This window comes from Dromiciops gliroides, chromosome 2 (assembly GCF_019393635.1).
Source record: "Dromiciops gliroides isolate mDroGli1 chromosome 2, mDroGli1.pri, whole genome shotgun sequence".
Lineage (NCBI taxonomy): Eukaryota > Metazoa > Chordata > Mammalia > Microbiotheria > Microbiotheriidae > Dromiciops > Dromiciops gliroides.
In genome coordinates this window covers 581,985,239-581,998,470 of record NC_057862.1, presented here as the reverse complement: position 1 = coordinate 581,998,470, position 13,232 = coordinate 581,985,239, and the positions used below count along the sequence as shown (strand labels likewise).

Here is a 13,232-nt window from a genome sequence, read left to right as displayed (position 1 = left end):
ACTTGAAGAAAGCCAAGGAACCCAAGAGGCAGAGATGAAGAGAGAGATTATTCCATGCATGAGGGACAGCCAGTGAAAATGACTGGGGTTGGGAGATGGAGCCATGTCATGTAGGAGGGTGTGGGGGATTATACCAATTTGGACATCTTTCCAAGCTATAAACAGTTTATATATAAATTAATGTTAAATGAAATAAAATTATTTCTGGAAGACTTAAGTCTAAATCACAGAGTATAATATTAGCCTTAATTTTTTTTTTCCTTCAACAGAACACATTAACGTAGTGCTCCCTCTAAGTCCACTTCCCCAATCTCCACTGGTTGGGTCCCTTAGAGGATAACTGTCTATTTTTCTCCTTGGATTCTAAGGGTAATCTTGAAGGAATGGATGTTTCTCATATGATGGGCTCCCAAAAATCAATTAATTAATTGATAACCCAAGTTAATTAATTAGCTTTTAGAAAGGGATCTATACTAATGTGGTATAGTAAGAACAGTTGGCATAAAAACACCCCCATCCTCCCATGTCTCAAAAGTCTAGCACAGGTGCAGCTGTGTTCTGAACTAGCAGCTCTAACCTCCCGGGCAACTTCTATTGATAAAGAGCTCGTTCAGCGGAAAGGAGAAAAAAAAAAATATATATATATATATATATTATTCTCTTCTTCCTGCACATAACTTGAGACAAGCAAAAGTAAATTCCAACCATGAGGGAAATTGTACATATCCAGGCTGGCCAGTGTGGCAATCAGATCGGTGCAAAGTTCTGGGAGGTGATCAGTGATGAACATGGCATAGACCCCACCGGCACCTACCATGGGGACAGCGACCTGCAGTTGGACTGGATCTCAGTCTACTACAATGAGGCCACTGGTGGCAAATATGTTCCCCGGGACATCTTGGTTGATCTTGAGCCTGGAACCATGGACTCTGTTCGCCCTGGACCTTTTGGTCAGACATTCCGCCAGACAACTTTGGTTTTGGCCAGTCTAGGGCAGGAAACAATTGGGCCAAAGGCCACTATACAGAGGGGGCAGAGCTGGTGGATTCAGTCTTGGATGTGGTGTGCAAAGAGGCAGAGAGCTGTGATTGCCTGCAAGGCTTCCAGCTGACCCACTCACTTGGTGGAGGCACAGGCTCAGGGATGGGCACCCTGCTCATCAGCAAGATCCGAGAAGAGTACCCTGACCGCATCATGAATATCTTTAGTGTGGTTCCATAACCCAAGGTCTTAGACACCGTGGTTGAGCCCTATAATGCCACACTCTCTGTCCACCAGTTAGTAGAAAACACAGATGAAACCTACTGCATTGATAATGAAGCACTCTATGATATCTGCTTCCGAACCCTCAAGCTGACCACGCCAACCTAAGGTGACCTCAACCATCTAGTCTCTGCCACCATGAGTGGTGTCACCACCTGCCTTCGCTTTCCTGGCCAGCTTAATGCTGACCTCCGGAAATTGGCCGTAAATATGGTCCCCTTCCCTCGACTCCACTTATTCATGCCTGGCTTTGCTCCCCTCACCAGCCGTGGGAGCCAGCAGTGGGAGCCAGCAGTATCGTGCCCTGACCGTGCCTGAGCTCACCCAGCAGGTCTTTGATGCCAAGAACATGATGGCGGCTTGTGGCCCTCGCCATGGGCGATATCTTACTGTTGCTGCTGTTTTCCGTGGTTGGATGTCCATGAAGGAGGTGGATGAACAAATGCTCAATGTACAAAACAAAAACAGTAGCTACTTCGTCGAGTGGATCCCCAACAATGTCAAGACCGCTGTCTGTGATATCCCACCCCATGGCCTCAAGATGGCTGTCACCTTCATTGGCAATAGCACTGCCATCCAGGAGTTCTTCAAGCGCATCTCAGAGCAGTTCACTGCCATGTTCCGCCGTAAGGCCTTCCTCCACTGGTACACAGGGGAGGGGATGGACGAGATGGAGTTCACCGAGGCTGAGAGCAACATGAATGATCTCGTTTCTGAGTACCAGCAATACCAGGATGCCACTGCTGAAGAGGAGGAGGATTTCGGTGAGGAGACAGAGGAGGAAGCCTAAGGGAGATATCCTGCCATCTCAGTCTTCTCAATTCTTCCCAACATTCTTTCCCCATCACCCTTTTCCTCTAAAGTTTGCATTTTCTGCCTCCATCCTTTTTCTCTCCTTTGTGGGTGCTGAGCTCTCTGCCCTCTGATCTTCCTTCCTTATATGACCTGTCCCCTCAGTAATATGCCCCTTTCTTCCCCACTCCCAAATTCTCTCCAAGAAGCAGAATGTCTCCAACCCAGAGCCTCAATTTAGGGGACTTTGTGCCCACTAAGTGCCCTGAACTAAAATGGTGACCAAGAGGAAAGGTCCAGAACTCTTTGGCTTTCCTTGATGGAGAAGGGGACCAAGATGTTATATTCCTAGTGGAGAGTTCTCTTGGTGTGTTTGGGGGGAAGGGAGGGAATGGAGTGTTTCATTCCATAAAAGTCTGTTGGGGGAGCCAGGCTTTCTATTCTAACTACCATCTCCACATACTCCTCAACTTCTCATATTCCTATCTCCAGGTGCCCCTTCCCTTTCTCTCTACTCCCCAGCTCTGGGGGAAGTGTTGACAGTATTATTCCCCCCCAGTTTTGGTTTCTCTCCCAAGTGTTCATTTTTATTTGGAGGGGTCTGTGCCTCACTCTGCCAGGTGGGCTCCCCCCTCAGCTCTTTGTCTCCCTTTATTTTGGGACCCACCCTTCCCCTGTCTGAGATGTGAGAATTGCTTCAACTCCCAAAATTCCAGAGAAGTCCCTCATTTGGGGAGTATTTTGATTCTCTTACACTCTCCCCTTCCCCCCAAATCAATTCCCTCCCAAGAGAAGGGAGCAGGGGCAACAGGACACTTCCCTTCCCAGTACCAAATCTTCCCTTCATTTTCTCTCATCCTTTCCACATCTGCAATTTCTATCGTGGGCTTTTCCCCCTTCCACTTCCTAGGTTTCTGTTTTGTGTTGAACTTACTGCTTTTTTTCATATTGAAAAGACGATGCCCCCCAAACCCGAAAATAAAAAGGAAATGAGGGAAAAAAAAAAGTCTAGCACACACTTTTCCACAAATACATACAGAAGTCAGGGCTTAAATCTTGAGAACATATGTAGGAAAGGTAACTCAGTTTTTAATATTTTAAGTCCCTTTTCACCCTTTATGAAGTTTTCATGAAGTTCCCTTTAGTTGTATATAGCTTGCTCTCTCTCAGCTGGGCTTGAGGGTTGATTCCCTTGTAGAATAACAAAACTACCTTTCTTTGGTGTGTCTGATCCATCCTTAACTCCCAGTATCTGAAGATATGGCTTCTGGCCACCAGACACTGGTGGAAAGTCCAGATCTTTTGGCTCTTCAAGATTCACTAAGTTATTTTATGATCAAATGATTTTCTCTGAGGGGCTTGGTTACTGCTATCCCACCACTAGACTGGCAACCAACTGGATTCCAAACTGACTTGCGGATTTTATCTAGACCCCACAGGACATGACTGAGTCTCTTCAACCAACCACATGAACATTTCCTGAGTGGCTCATCAGCTTTCATTCAATCTGTAACCAGTTTATACCTTCGATTGATTGATTGATGATTCAATAGAGATGTCTAGGAATTGGTCATACTTAATTTCTAATTTTGATTGATTGATTCTGTAACTCAATCAGAGAGGCATCCTTATCTAATAAAGATTCCGGAGTATAGAGCATTTTGTTACATTAATTGGAGTAGAGGGCTGCGGGATATCCCTCTTATAGAAGGAACTTGATAAATACTTGCTGATGGATTGGTTTCACTTGTATAGAGTGCCAACTATGTACTAAACACTATATAGAGTTTCTCTCCAATAGATGGATCTTTAAAGTAGATGGAGTAGGCAACTGCTCACATTATAGATTCTGAGAAATCTCTCCCAACTCCATTGCCAAAGTATCTCCCTTACTGGTTTACAGTCTGATAATAACAGCTGATACTTACTAGGCTTCCTGGCAGCTAGGTGACACAGTTAATAGCACACCAAGCCTGGAGTCAGGAAGACCCGAATTCAAATCCAACTTCAGATACCTACTAGCTGTGTGACCCTGGGCAAGTCACTTAACCCTGTTTGCCTCAGGTTCCTCATCTGTAAAATCAGCTAGAGAAGGAAATGGCAAACTGCTCTAGTATCTTGGCCAAGAAAATCCCAAACATAGTCATGAAGAGTTGGATGCCACTGAAACGATTGAACAACACGTAGGCTTACATTTTTTTTTTAAGTGAGGCAATTGGGGTTAAGTGACTTGCCCAAGGTCACACAACTAGTAAGTGTTAAGTGTCTGAGGCCAGATTTGAACTCAGGTCCTCCTGACTCCAGGGCCGGTGCTCTATCCACTGAGCCACCTAGCTGCCCCCGTAGGCTTACATTTTACAAAATTCTTTAATAAACTATCTCATCTGATCCTTACAAAAAAAAAATGTATGGAAGTCCAGGAGAATCTTCAAAGGTATAGCATAAAAACTGGAGTTCACAAAAGCCTTTCAAAGGAGGCACTCAAGTATTATGATCTCTATTTTATAGATGAGGAAACTGTAGCTCAGAGAGGTTGTGATTTACCTATATTCACACAGCTATAAATGTTGGGATTCATAGCCAGGACTCTTTTTCTTGTTCAGTTGTGTCCAATTCTTCATGACTCCATTTGGGATTTTCTTGGCAAAGATACTAGAGTGGTTTGCCATTTCCTTCTTCAGCTCATTTTACAGATGAGGAAACTGAGGCAAATAGGGTGAAGTGACTTGCCCAGGATCACATAGCTATTAAGTGTCTGAGGCCAAATTTGAACTCAGGACTTCCTGACTCCAGGCATGGCACTCTATCCACTGCCCCTCCTAGCTTGCCAAGCTTCTGGTTAGTGGTATTTCCACTATATAGCACTGCTTCCACCATTAGAAATTTATTCCTGTGTCTTGAAGGCTTTTAAGCCTTCCAGACTCCCAGGTCAATATGTAAATACCCTAGGAGGAGGTAACACCTTAAGCTTTTATCTGCTAACACCTTGACTGAGATCTGTAACCATGGACACCTGGATGAACAGTCCAGGATTCTGAGAAAGAAGGAGCATTGTAATGGAAGATAACATCGAAGATCCCTTCTTTCTTTGCAGAAGTTGGTGACTATGGAAAGGGAACACTATATACCACATACATCAGATTTGATGGAGGCCTTGGTAGGTTATTTTCACTGGACACTTTAATTTTTCCCTCTTTTTGTTATTCTTTGTGATAAGGGATCTCACTCCAGGAGGGAGAGAGGAAAGGATATAGTGGGAATGAGGTGACATAGAAACAAAAGATAGGATTTTTTTTAATTAATAAAGTATTTTATTTTTTTCCGTTACATGTAAAAATAGTTCTCAACTTTTGTTTATACAACCTTTACAATTTCAGATTTTTCTCCCTCCCTCCAGACAGCAGGTAATCTGATATAGGTTATATATATATACACATAATAACATTAATCCTATTTCTGCATTAGTCATGTTATAAGAGAAAAAAATCAGAGCAATGATGAAAAACCTCAAAATAGAAAAAAACAACAACAGCATCAAAAACAAAAGAAATAGTATGGTTCATTCAGCATCTATACTCTGCAGTTCTTTTTTTTTTTTCCTGGATTTGGAGATCCTCTTCCATCACGAGTTCCCTGGAACTCTTCTGTGCCATTGCATTGGTGAGAAGAATATAGTCCATCACAGTAGATCAACACTCAATGTTGATGATACTGTGTACAATGTTCTTCTGGTTCTGCTCATCTCACTCATCAAGATAGGAAATGTTAAAACTTATAAACATAAATAAAGGGGAAGTAGAAGGTATTTGCTGGTCTTGTTTCCTAACCAAATTATGTTTCAACAAATAGCACAATGTCTGGCACACAGTTGGTCCTTAATGAATGCTTATTGACTGACTGTGATGGAGAGTGATTTTGACCCTGATGTGCATCAGGATCTATGCTAATCATGAACCTATCTATGTAGCCTACAATAACACAGCTCTGGTCTTGGCCTGATTGAGGAAGTGGAATTTCTAACAGCAATGCAAAGGTTTTGCAGACAGTAGAAGGTGTGGGAAGAGAAAAAAAATGAAAGCTTCTCCGGTTTTCTTTTTATTGTTGTTGGGTTTTGTCTTTTTTTTTAGTAGGATATGAATAGGAGCAGGCTCCAAAATATATTTGAAGTTCTGTGCCCCAAATGGGCAGGACTTCCATTTCTCATCAGTTTTTTCTGCCTATATTCTGAGGCCACAGAGCTTTAAACATTTCCCTATTGCAATAACTGTTCTACTCATCACAGTTGTGAGGGGAGGAAAGTGGAAGGGAAAATAGTCTCTGGTTTAAAAAAAAAAAGAAAAGAAAGAAAATACATACTTTCCATCCCAGCCCCTCCCCTTGGGATTCAACTCTGGCTTGGGATAGGAGAAGGCAACGGGAGGGAGGAGAAGGGAGCTTTGAAGGAGGCTAGCTCTTCCTAAAGCAAGTTGCCTGTGGGCTAGGTTGCCAGGGCATCCTACTCCTGGACTTTGTACATGGGCTCACTTTTCCCAGGCTTCTCTAATTTTTGCTTCTACTCTCAGCCCAATGGCATTTGACTTCCAGAAGCTTAACATAATCTGACACATCACCCCTTTAAGCCTGTTTCCTCAGCTGCATTTAATGGGGGTGGACTGAACTTTGAGGTCCAGTCCTTAATATTCTTTGCCTGGTTTCAGGCCAAGCAACCACATGAATGACTCAAGGGTTGGTACCATATGGTGATGAAAGTCTCCTAATTTATGATAGAAGAGGAAGAAATATTGGAACAGAGTGTGCATACAAAGGGGATGACCTGTCTATTTTTTTTAATTATTCATTTTATTCAGCCAATATCTACCTTCTCATTGTTCTACTCCAACCTTGTCCCCCACTGCAAACACAAGAAAAAATAAACCCATTACAAACATGTACAGTCAATAAAAACAAATTTCCACATTAGTCATGGCAAAAAAAATTTGTCCTGTTCTGCATTCAGAGTCCTTCACTTTTTCTAACAAGATGTGGGTAGCATGTTTCATCATTAGTCCTCTAGAATCATGGCTGTTTATTATGCTGATTAAAAGTTCAGCACAATAGTATTCCATCATATTTCTATATCATAACTTGTTCATCCATTCCCCAATGTATGGGCAGATTCCCAATTTTTGCCATCTCAAAAGAGAGATCAATATTTTTGCATATCTTAGAGTTTGTTTTGCTTAGGATTGATCTCTCCCTTAATCTACCCTTTCTCCAATTCCCTCCCCTCCTTTCCCCTTTCCCTCCTATTTCCTTGTTGATTGGAATATGTTTCTATACCCAACTCTGTGTGTGTGTGTGTGTGTATATTTTCCTTCTTTTGACCAGTTTAGATGAGAGTGAGGTTCAAGTATTATCAACTCCTTCTTGTTTTTTCATATATTATATATATATATATATATTTGGTTATTTATATCAAATATATCTATTTTATTGATTATATGAGATAATTTTACCCTAACCTTCCTTTGCTCTCTCTCCTCCTCATTGAGACACAATAGAATCATGTTTGGGTCTTGTCTAATTGGGCTCCCTCTATGATCCCTGATGATGACAGGGTTCAGAAGATACCTTGCCCATTTCTCAGTTTTTTCTCTTTGTAGCTATAAGGTGGCAGGACCCTGAACTGTCCAGACAGTCAAGGAGGGTGGAAGTGCCCTCTCTCTCCCTGGCCATGATTCAGGAACACTTGGCTGCCTCTGTTTTTCCTGTTTTTGTTCTTTCCTGATCTTAGGTGAAGGAATATTCTAGGAGAATGTGTCCAGACCACAATTCTATGAGTTTGGGATGTCTAAAAATCCCACTGGCAACTAGAGTTGGTAGTAGTAAATTTAACCGATGGTAGTGGTCAACAACAGTGGAAACAGCTGTCAACAGAGGCAGAAAAATGGTCACCCAAAGATGGTGGGGGGCTTCAGGAAAAAAGTCACAGAAGCAGTAGAGCAGCCTGACCCAGTGGAGAAGTAGACTGTCCCAGAAGCAGATTGTTCCCAACCTAGTAGAGAATTGACTTGTCCGACAGAAATGCTGCCCTCTTTGAGGTGCCAGCCAGAGGAATGGCTCGCCATCACTGACACCAAGCCCCACAACAAACTTTGTGAGGACTCCTCAAAAGGAGAAAAGCACTTTTAGGACCAGGATTTGAGAGGTACCTCTTTGCCATATGTATTACTTACATACATGGAAAACTACCATCCTACTTTAACGTATCACCCACTCTGCCCATAGACTCAGTGTTTATTTGTGAGAGAATATATGCCAGGCTTTGGAGGGGATACGATATTTGGTTCAAAATGTTCTTACTATACTTTCTTCATAAATCCATTTTCTAAAAGCTAATGGAATATGGCTAACTTATTAAATAGCTTCTGAACCCCTATACACCAGTAGAAACTCAGAATCTAGAGTGTAAGAAATTCATATCCTCAGGATTACCCCTAGAACTTTAAGGGGAGAAGTAGTCATTTGCTCTCTGTGTACCCCTAACCTTGAGTGTTGGTGCCCAGTTTGGAGAGTGAATGCAGAGAGGGTACTATTATAAAATGAGGACATTGGCCAAAATAACTTCAAGGGTTTGTTTGCGCTCTGGATCCATGATACTCTAACCCAGATAAATTGAGCTGAGTTTGAGCCACATAGGACACATGGCTAAGGAAGATAAGAGAGGAACCTAGTAAAAGAAGCAGTAGCAATAGATAAAGGCCCCCCAAATAAAGAAGTGGGAGAATTGAGAAGATCAAATGAGCTGAAGCTCTAAGGTACCTTAGAAGTCATCTAGCCAAACATGCTCATTTTATAGATAATAAAACTGAGCCCCAGAGATGTTAAACATTTTCCCCAAGGTCACAAAGGTACTTATCAGGTCAGATCACATTCATTTTCAAATATATCCCTCCCCTATTACCCAGAAAGCCTTCCCTCCTACCAAAGTTGTTGTTGTTGTTGTTGTTTTGATAAGATGGTTATTTTTATAAGATAATATATTATAGGGGCAGCTAGATGGCTGAGTGGATAGAGTGCCAGGCCTGGAGCTAAGAAGACTCATCAAGGAGCTTTCATTGTAATAGAAGAGACCAGATGCAAATAACTATGTACATACACTATATATATGGAGTTCAAATCTGGCCTTAGGCACTTACTGGTTGTGTGACCCTGGACAAGTCGCTGAACCTCTTTTGCCTCAGTTTCCTCATCTGTAAAATGAGCTGGAGAAGAAAATGGCAAACTGCTCCAGTATCTTTGCCAATAAAACCACAAAAGGGGTCACAAAGAGTCTGAAATGATTGAACAACAACAAAATTATAAGTTATTTTACAATTATTTTATAAGGGTTTTTTATGGTAAAATAGTTCAGCAAAATCAATCAACACATCTGACTATATATGCAACATTCCACACCTATCCCTGGCCCCACCATCTATGATGAAAGTGGAGAAAGATTCCTGGTTTTTTCTTCAGGGACAAGTTTGATTATTATGATTATAGATCACTCAATTTTAGAAGTGAGAGGATCATGGAATGTTAGCCTCAGAAGACAACTAGTCTAATCTGTTTTATTCTAGTCCAGTGAAGGATACTGCTTACTCAAGCTCACGTGAATAATTAGTTTACATCCTGGGTGCAAAGTTAGTTAGTTTACATTCCAGGATGCAAAGATATATAGGAAAGGGAATAATCATTTGTATTGCAACCACTATGTGCCAAGCCCCATGCTAAGAGCTTTTTACCAATGTTATCTCATTTGATGCTCACAACGACCCTGAAAGGTGGGTACTGTTATTATCTTCATTTTGCATATCTTCTCATTTCAAATCTAGAACCTTTTCCATTATGTAAGATGAGAGCACAAACTTCATAAAATGACTGTCAAGACCCTGAACATTTTGCTCTATCACCTTGATTCTGTCTCAGTAATCTACCCCTAAGGCCTCCGGATAAAAGCTCTCTTTGTCTTTCACAACCTCGGTCCTCCCTATCTTTTCAGTCTTCTTCCTTCGTGTTCCCCTCTCAGCACTCTACAATCCAGCCACAATGACCTATTTCCTGTTCTATTCACATCACATTCTATCTCCTGCCTTGAGCATTTGCACTAACTGTGCACGGGTATTCTGTGGCTTGTATGATCTCCCTCTGCCTCTTAGCTCCCTTTAGAATTCTGCTCACATCCCACCCTCCGCAGCAAGCCTTTCCTTGTCTTCTCCAAAGTAAGTAGCTTCCCTTCTGGGATTGCATTTCTCTCATACCAAATACATAGTGTGTGTGTGCATAGTTATTTGCATCTTGTCTCTTCTATTACAGTGAGTGCTCCTTGAGGGCAGGGTTGCTGTTTTTATTTATTATTTGTATCCCTGGCACTTTGGCATAGTGCCTGGCACATAGTAAATACTTCATAAATACTTATGGACTCACTGTCTCTATGCCAACCTCTGGAAAATGATCTTCCTGTGGAACATTCTCTACATTTTTATACCCCCCCCCACTCAAAAAAAAAGGGAGGTGGGGAAACTATAAAGTTGAAAAGCATCCAAATTCTGTAAATACATTAATCCATCCCTCAAAGCAGGATGATTTCTTCGCTGCGTTGAATGGGTCTGCCTATGTCTCAGACATGGCCAATGCCTGGGGACTGAGGGTCTGTATCTCCAAACTTTTTTCTCCAACAGTTTCTCCCCATCTCCTTCAGCTAATGGAAGTGGGGTTTCTGTATTCACAGTCATTGGTACCTGGCCAGATCCAGTGTTGCCACATGTCTCATTTCCACAACAAACTTTTGTGTATAATCACCAGTGGAGCCCAGGTTGCTGGGCTGTGTCTAAAAAAAAAGAAAAAGATTTGTCATCTCTCCTTTCCAGTCTTGCTGTTCAAGAGTCACCACCAAGCTTCCCCCTGTGTCTCGGGAGAGAGAAGGGTGAAGATTACAGGCCTGCTTGCTTCTCCCTTCCCGGTGACTCCCTCCTCAGGATCCTTCACCACCTTCCCTGGCCCTCTTGGTTCAACTGCGTTGTGATATTTCTGCCAGGAGGGGAGAAAGGGGTTTGGCCCAAGTCCCCTTTTGACAGGAGTCTAACGTTACAAGGGCCTCACTTGGTTTTCAAGCATTTCCCAGTGCCTCTCCTCTGTTGTAAAGTTTCTAGCCAGAATTTCTTGGCTCTGTGGGATGATTGAGTGTTTGCCTGGGCCTTCTGGGTCTGTCTTTCATTTGCAGCTGCTTGGACTCTGGACTGGGTGACTGTCCCAGGACCTCCCCCAGTCGACTGTCCCCTCCTGCTTGTCCCAGGGAGGCCCTTTGTGTTTCTCTGATGATCCAGAGAAGCCCCACCCCTGCTCTCTGGGCCTGCTCCAGGCTTAGCACAAAGTCAAGAGCAGCAATGCCATCCAAGAATATTTATTATGTGCAAAAGGAGAGTTGGTGCCACGCTGAAGGCCTGTAAGGGCTCGTACACAGGCCCCGCCCCTGTAACCTTCAAAGCACCTTGGAGCCTTCTCAATCCCCAGGGACTTACTTACAGGTGTTTCTAAGCCATTTTGATCATTCACAGTAGGCCTGGCTTGGCGAATGCCTCTGTGGCCTCACAGGACCTGCACGCCCAAGCAATTCTGCTCCTTTGTGCACATCAAACCACACCCACTTCTTCTGGTTGGGCCCTCACTTCCTGCCTTTGGATCCCATCACAACCCACCCTATAGACCATAAACTCCTTGAGGGCAGAATATGGTTTTTGTTTTGATTTGTATACCCAGTGCCTAGTAAAGGGCCTTAGTAAGTGCTTGTTGCATGGACTTGAAAAGGCTAGATGGTGCTAGATAGCACAGTACTTGGAATCAGGAAGACCTATCCTAGCTGTGTGACTCTGGGTAAGTCACTCAGTTTTTCAGGCTCAGTGTCCCCATCTGTAAAATGATGGGGTTCTACCCAATGGCCTCTGAGGTCCCTACTAGCTCTAAATCTAGGATTCTATGACCTGACAAAACAGGCTCCAGATCGTTTAGAGGTGCTGACGTTCTTTCATTTAACTTGGAACAAACTGAACAGTTTATTAAAAGAGACTTTTAGGGACCAAGGACTGATAGCCTGGTCCAGTGGAAGAATGGAATGTGAACCCAGACTTGTATATTCCAGGAATCAGATGAGGCCTGTGGCACATTCCGAACAATGAAATGGAAATGAATGGGTTTGGGGATCCCAAATGTCATCATTGGAAACGTTCTCCCTTAAAGTGATAACAGTCGAGGCAGTTGGGTGGCCCAGCGGATAAAGTTCAGGCCCTGGATTCAAGAGGACCTGAGTTTGAATCTGGCCTCAGACACTTGACATTTACCAGCTGTGTGACCCTGGGCAAGTCGCTTAACCTTCATTGCCCCACGTAAAAAAATTAAAAAACAAAACAAACAAACAAACAAAAAGTGATAACAGTCTAGAGATCCCTGTACTATACCATACTATAAATAAGTACTATACTGACCAATGGATCCTCCTACTACAAGGAGTGGCACCACCTCTTGGATGGTCTGGGTAAAAATCCTCACATTAGGTCAGATCAGAAGAGTTGGAGAATGAAGAACTTCTGTGATGACCAACCATCAACATATCAACATGCCCGCCATAAATCTTGTCTCTGGACAAGAGACTTGTCTGTTGACCTCCCCAGATTAAATTTGAGTTTCAGTTCCCAGCTTCCTAACTCTGTCACAGTCCCTCCAAGTAAGGGATTCTGAAGTACCTGGTTCCACTAGCCTGGGCTTTAGTTTATATTCACTTACATTTGAGATCTATCCTACTCCTTTTCTGGATAGGGGATTGACCTCAGTCCTAGATGTCATTAAGGCCTAGGTTGGACACAGATAACAAATAAAATCAACTTTTCTACAAGCGCTGCCCTCTCCCTTTAGTCTTTTACCTATTTGCTCTAATGTATTTTGTGTGAGGGCAGCTACATGGCCCTTAGGAAGAACTGAGTTTAAATCTGACCTCAGGGGCGGCTAGGTGGCACAGTGGATAGAACACCGGCCCTGGAGTCAGGAGTACCTGAGTTCAAATCCGGCCTCAGACACTTAACACTTACTAGCTGTGTGACCCTGGGCAAGTCACTTAACCCCAATTGCCTCATTAAAAAAAAAAAAAAAACTTACCTCAGACA

General features: G+C 42.9%; 1 pseudogene; it reads left to right on the top strand.

The window, feature by feature from the left end:
• The first annotated feature begins 706 nt into the window (after positions 1-706).
• LOC122741753 lies at positions 707-2,767 on the top strand (annotated as a pseudogene).
• Positions 2,768-13,232: the final 10,465 nt, after the last annotated feature.